The 6,555-nt window shown below is 34.1% G+C and overlaps 1 pseudogene; it reads right to left on the reverse strand.

Annotated features, from left to right (window-relative positions):
* Positions 1–5,128: 5,128 nt before the first annotated feature.
* Positions 5,129–5,891, reverse strand: LOC102125696 (peptidyl-prolyl cis-trans isomerase A pseudogene; annotated as a pseudogene).
* Positions 5,892–6,555: the final 664 nt, after the last annotated feature.

Here is a 6,555-nt window from a genome sequence, read left to right on the forward strand (position 1 = left end):
TTTTTAATACTCTGATTTTGATCACCATTTTATCTCTTATGCCTAACTAAGGATATCACCCATGATGACTGATCACTAGATATTTAGTGAATAAAAGAGAAAATCATCAAATAAAGAATGAGACATGTTCTAGAATCATGAGCATGGCTTAATGTATCATCAAACTTGGAAGAAATGGTGGTGCTAGATATATGCAGGAGATACTTAAGGCTGCCAAATATTACAAGAAAGACAAGCAAAACCATACAATAAAATAACATGTCTTAGGTGATATAAATGTCTTTTATGCTAGAAAAAGTAATAGGGATTGGGAAGCTAGGACAATGGTCAGGGTCTTTCTGCTGATTAACTTTATATCCCTTTCTTTTGGACTTTGCAGTACTATATGTAATGCAAGTCAAAGGGCATTTAGGATGTGGTTACAAATGTACCACTATATAGGGACTGTCAGATTCCTGCCTCCCCCCACAACCACCATTGTGCTCTTTTTTTCTTTTTTAATATTAGCTCTCTAAAAATCTTGTAGAAATTTTCATGTCTGTGAGAGGCTTTTATTAAATCATGAGTGATTTTGGTAAAACTTTGGTGATTGATTTTCTCTCCAGCGTCATTGATTCTGCAGCTGTAAGGCAGGGTTTGTGTTTGTGGAAAAGTAGGGAGAAGGACCCTCTTCTAATCTCTTTATCTCAGTTCCTTATTAGGCCCAATTTTGTTTTAGATTTCACTGTTCCTTTAGTTCCTTGTGTTCTGACCCCTCCTTCAGATCACTAAGGAAACAATCCTGGTGGGCTGTAAATTCTTTGCCATCACCTCCATTGTCTGTGCATTCTCAATCCTGTCTAGTCTCCAACTAAAATGAAAATAATAATAACGATAACAATAATAAACTTAATGTCACTTTTTATAGCAATAAATTTAAACAGATAAGGATGAAAGCAATGGTGGAAGGAGTTGAGTCAATGACGTAATGTCTAAGCCTCATCTTTAGCAGCCAGGATACCCTGTTATGATGAGATAATTTTACCCACTTCAGAGACTACCAGGATGACCAGATAATCACTGTGCTCTTACCGCTTATCTCCTACTCAAAGCCATTGCTCTACTATTTGTGTAATTTCCTTCAAGATCATTAACTTTCTTCTTTTACTGTATATTATGCCAAAGCACATAAACATGTCCCAATTTGTCCCACACTGATAAAGGAGAGAGAAACTCTCTTTATTTTAAATACCTTTATTGCTACTGTCATTTTTTGCCTTCTTTCTATCAGTGCTCTTCAGTACAGCAATCTGTACTCTCTGTCTCCAACTTCAATCCTCTAATTGTTTCCTGAACTCAGTGCAGGCACACTTTATTTCTACTGTTACACCAAAACACCTCTAGTAAAGGCCAACAGAAATCTCTTTGTTGTTAACTCTAATAATCAATATTCAGGACTCCTAATTGAATTATCTAGAGTGTTTGGCACACACAATTACTCATGTCTTTTTTTCCACTTCGTTTTCAATGTCATACTTTCTCTCGTTTCTTTGAATGCTCCTTTATCGTCAGCCTTTTTTTTTTTTTTAATCCTTCTACAGATATCCCCCAGTCTCTAAATTTGGTATGCCTCAGACTTAATTCTCAATCTTCTTTGTTTCATTGTCTATACTTCCTACTTTCCTGAGATTTTTATTGATCTCATGTTTGTAAATATACTTTAAACCCTATTAGTCCTATGCATCATTTTTCTGAAGATCTCCTCTTGGAATTTCAGACGTGGATGTCCAGTGGTTTAGATGACACTCACAGTAGCTTCCTGTCCCTGTTTCTGCTATTATCCTTCTACAATGACTCTCAAAACAGTAGCTAGAATTACCCTTTTGAAAAGTTCAGTCACTTCCTCTGTGTTAAAAAAAAAAAAAAAAAAAGTATAGACTTTCATCTTACCCAAAATAAAGACAGGGCATGCTAAATGGTCCAGGTGCTACTTCTACCTCATCTCCTACTACATTCCTCCTAGTTCTTTCAGGTCCAAGAATGCAGCTACCATGCAATGTGATTCTTTATACACACTAATAACACTCTTGTCTTAAGGTCGTTGTACATGTAATTTTCTCTTCTTGAAAGTATTTTCCACTTGATACTCTACATGACTGGCTTCTTTGTCTCTTTCAGATCATTATTTAATGTCACCACTTCAAAAAGGCCTACTCTAATCTAAAGCAATACCTGGTTTTGCTTTTTGGCCTTCCCTCAGTTTATGTCTTTCCTGTAGAACTTCTTACCATCTCACATTCCATCTATTGACTTACTTATTTTTGCTTATGTTTATTTTCCCAACTAGAAGATAAATGCAATGAGTTCCCGTATTAGTCCATTATCATGCTGCTATGAAGAAATACCCAACACTGGGTAATTTATAAAGAAAAGAGGTTTAATTGACTCACAGTTCCACATGACTGGGGAGGCCTCAGGAAACTTAACAGTCAGGGCGAAAGGCACATCCTCATAAGGCAGCAGGGGTGAGAATGAGTGTCCAGTGAAGAGGGAAGCCTCTTATAAAACCATCAAGTCTTGTGAGGCCTAACTCAATATCATGAGAACTGCATGGGGGAAACGGACCCATGGTTCCATTATCTCCACCTGGTCCCTCCCACGATACGTGGGGATTATGGGAACTACAATTCAAGATGAGATGTTGGCAGGGACACAGCCAAACCATATCAGTTAGTAATGCTTTTTCTCTTGTTAACTGCTGTACAACCAGAGACCAGAGCAGTGCCTGGTATACTCACCAGTCTTCAAATTAATGAAAATAAGTAAGATATCTAAAAATGATCTATAAAATTAAATTACTTTTTAGAAATAGTATATTTTAGTTTTTACATTAATGGGGAGCTGGTCATTACCTTTTCCTGTTTCTCTCTCTGCAGTGAGGGAGTTAAACTAGATAATATTTAAAGATGTGTCTTTAATATTCTATAATTGCAATATCTAGTAGAAATAGCTTTTTGATGGCTTTCTCTTCTGATTGATGCTTAAATTAACTTAATTACCCAAACACAGGAAAATTATGTTTATAAGATCATAATTTTGATTTCATATGAAATGAAGGCAATAAATTAAAAAATCCTTATACAAAAATTTACTTGAAAGTAACTTCACTAAAACATATCTAGATTATCACATAATGGGTTCTCAAGAGTCTGTTTACCATCATGTAAATTGCTATTTTCTGCTGTATTTCAAAAATGCTAATTTTATAGTGTTTACTTTCAGTGTAATTTTTGTGTATTTACCTAAGCTAATACAAAGTCTCTATCTATATAGTATAAGCTTTTAAATGTCTGAGCTTGTTACTTTTGATTTAAAAGAAATATTTTCAAAATGTAAATAATTGTAATACTTAACCAATACATAAAACACATGTATCTCTGTAAAAGCAATGCTTCTGACATTTGCATTTAACAAGAGAAAATTATGACAAACCTAGAGTTATTGGATTCTTGATAGTATGAATCAATGCCCTTGTGGAAAAATAGATTACAGCAAAGCTATAAAATATTTACACAGTAAAAATAACATACTAGGTACATCAAGTTCAATAAAAAGCCATATAAACTTATCATGTTAACAGGCACATTTTGTTAAACACTAAATAATTTAACACATATGAAAAATTCAGAGAATGTTAAATAGCTATGCTGTTCCTTCACTCATTTCGGTTAAACTGATTCTGCTGCTATTCAAGTAAAGCTTAATCATAGAAAAACAAAGGTGGTTTATTGCCCATCCTTCTTACAGACTTCTCATAAGAGCACAGATGTACAAAATAACAATATTTAAGGAAAAAATAAGTCTGTATGCTTCAGTCCATTCTTAACTTATTTTACATTTTTCCACATAATTCAACACCTGCAATTTTCTTGTTTGTCTGACTAAATTTGAAGAAAATATACCCTTTTATTGTATGGATAAATACAACTTACTCTTTCATAAAATATTACATCTTTCAACATTTTAAAATTATCTCCAACTGTATTTATGTTTTGGAATTGATACTTTCTCTGTAACTATGTCAGAATAGTTTAATCAATTTGTATTTCGATTTTGATATTTGTTTCTATGTTTAATCATAAATAGGGTTTTCTCCAATGTCTCTTGCTTCCCAATAGCACTTTCATCCTTGTTGCCTTATCTGTCAGCAAAATACTCTCCAGCTCTTTTCCTTTCTTCTTTCCTGTATATTCTCACATATTTTAATTTTTATGATTACTCTTTTGGGCATGTGAAATCTTCATTCGAACTCATTACAGACGTTTCAAAATCTGACCCGAGTCACATTTTATATTTCTTTTGTGTTATTTTTAAAATAATAATAGTAATAACAATGAATAGTAATAGCTACCCATTCTATCTAACTATCCCAGCAGTCTAGTTGGGAAAATAAACAGTACATATCTATTGCTATTACTATTATTATCTAAAAAACTGAATGCCTAGTTTTGGTATGAAAATAAAGTTCTACTGAAGTTTTAGTTAATGGCAAAACCCTCCCTCTATCTTCCCTACAACATTCTAAAGCCTGAAGTCTGTTATTATATCTCTTTATGAACCATTATTGAAAATAAGAGATGAACTTCTAGCAGTAGAAATCAAATCAAAATTAAATATTTATAAATGGAGACATGGTTGTATAAAACATTACAAGACCTTTTCTAACTTCCTTTGGAATATAAAATTTAGGAATTAAGTGCATTCTTCCCTTGAAGACTCACACTACTATCCTTATGTCCTATCATATTTCTTTTAGAAGTACCAGAAAATGATTTTTTCACTAAAAGTTTGTCACAAAATTCAGATGGGCTTTTATGCATTATTAAAAAGATAAATTAATAATAATTCTTACTTGATTTTCTGTCAATTTGTCTGCATTTCCATTTTTATATTACACACTTGTCTTCAAGAAAAATTCTACGAACAGAATTTACAATTTCTTATCTCAGTTTATTTGCTATTAAATTCTCCTCATTTGTAATACCTTTTTCTATATATTTCAGCTGTTACATTGCACTTTATCTGCTGATCGAGAATAGATAAAATCCAGTATCTATCTATCCACATTCTATCTGTACACATTCTTTTTTGTTTGTTTGTTTTTTTGTTACTTAGTTTTTATTCCATAATCATAAACTTAACTCTGCAATCCAGCTAGGCATGGGAGAGAACAAGGAAAACATGGAACCCAAAGGGAACTGCAGCAAGAGCACAAAGATTCTAGGATACTGCGAGCAAATGGGGTGGAGAGGTGCTCTCCTGAGCTACAGAAGGAATGGTCTGGTGGTTAAAATAAAACACAAGTCAAACTTATTCGAGTTGTCCACAGTCAGCAATGGTGATCTTCTTGCTGGTCTTGCCATTCCTGGACCCAAAGCGCTCCATGGCTTCTACAATATTCATGCCTTCTTTCACTTTGCCAAAGACCACATGCTTGCCATCCAACCACTCAATCTTGGCAGTGCAGATGAAAAACTGGGAACCATTTGTGTTGGGTCCAGCATTTGCCATGGACAAGATGCCAGGACCTGTATGCTTTAGGATGAAGTTCTCATCTTCAAATTTCTCACCAGAGATGGACTTGCCACCAGTGCCATTATGGCGTGTGAAGTCACCACCCTGACACATAAACCCTGGAATAACTCTGTGAAAGCAGGAACCCTTATAACCAAATCCTTTCTCTCCAGTGCTCAGAGCACGAAAATTTTCTGCTGTCTTTGGAACCTTGTCTGCTAACAGCTCGAAGGAGACGCGGCCCAAGGGCTCGCCGTCGACGGCAATGTCGAAGAACACGGTAGGGTTGACCATGGCTAGTAGTACAGGACTTTCCTCGGCGGCAGCGTCTGCAAAGCCTCTATCTGTACACATTCTATCTATATTTTTACTCTGATATATATATATCATACTACATATATTATTTCATATCAACTCTATTATATATATCAGAGTAGAAATCAATGTGTCTTATATATTGCTTATGTTTTATATTTGTGTGTGTGTGTGTATATATATATACACATAATGTATATATATAAACACCCAGATGTTTCTGTATGTCTACTCTGATAAATATACAGAAACACCTGTTTGTTATTTTGTTAAGTTAGTAAAAAATATAACATGGATTTTAAAGATTTTATTGTTTAAATTGGGTGATTCTGTAAATAATAATGATAGTAGTGCTATAGAAGATCCATATTATAATTTTTTTTAGCAAAACGGTAGAGGATTTGGAAATTTTCTTCAACATAGAATGTTAGAGAATAGTATGTGTTGATGGAAAAAAAAGAAAAGATGAGTTCCTTTACATAAGGGAAAGGGACAATAGTTTAGAAACGGTGATTAGAATATGTTGTAATGGGACATGGGAGAATTGCAGTCTAGATTTTAAACGACTTCAGGGAAGACAGTGTCCTCACAGTCTAGGATTGGATTAAAACATGATTTTGCTTGAGGACATACCATGACTTTCAGAAGACACAGTTGAAAATATTATGGGAGTCAAAGAGGGCAAGA

Source organism: Macaca fascicularis, chromosome 2 (assembly GCF_037993035.2).
Source record: "Macaca fascicularis isolate 582-1 chromosome 2, T2T-MFA8v1.1".
NCBI lineage: Eukaryota > Metazoa > Chordata > Mammalia > Primates > Cercopithecidae > Macaca > Macaca fascicularis.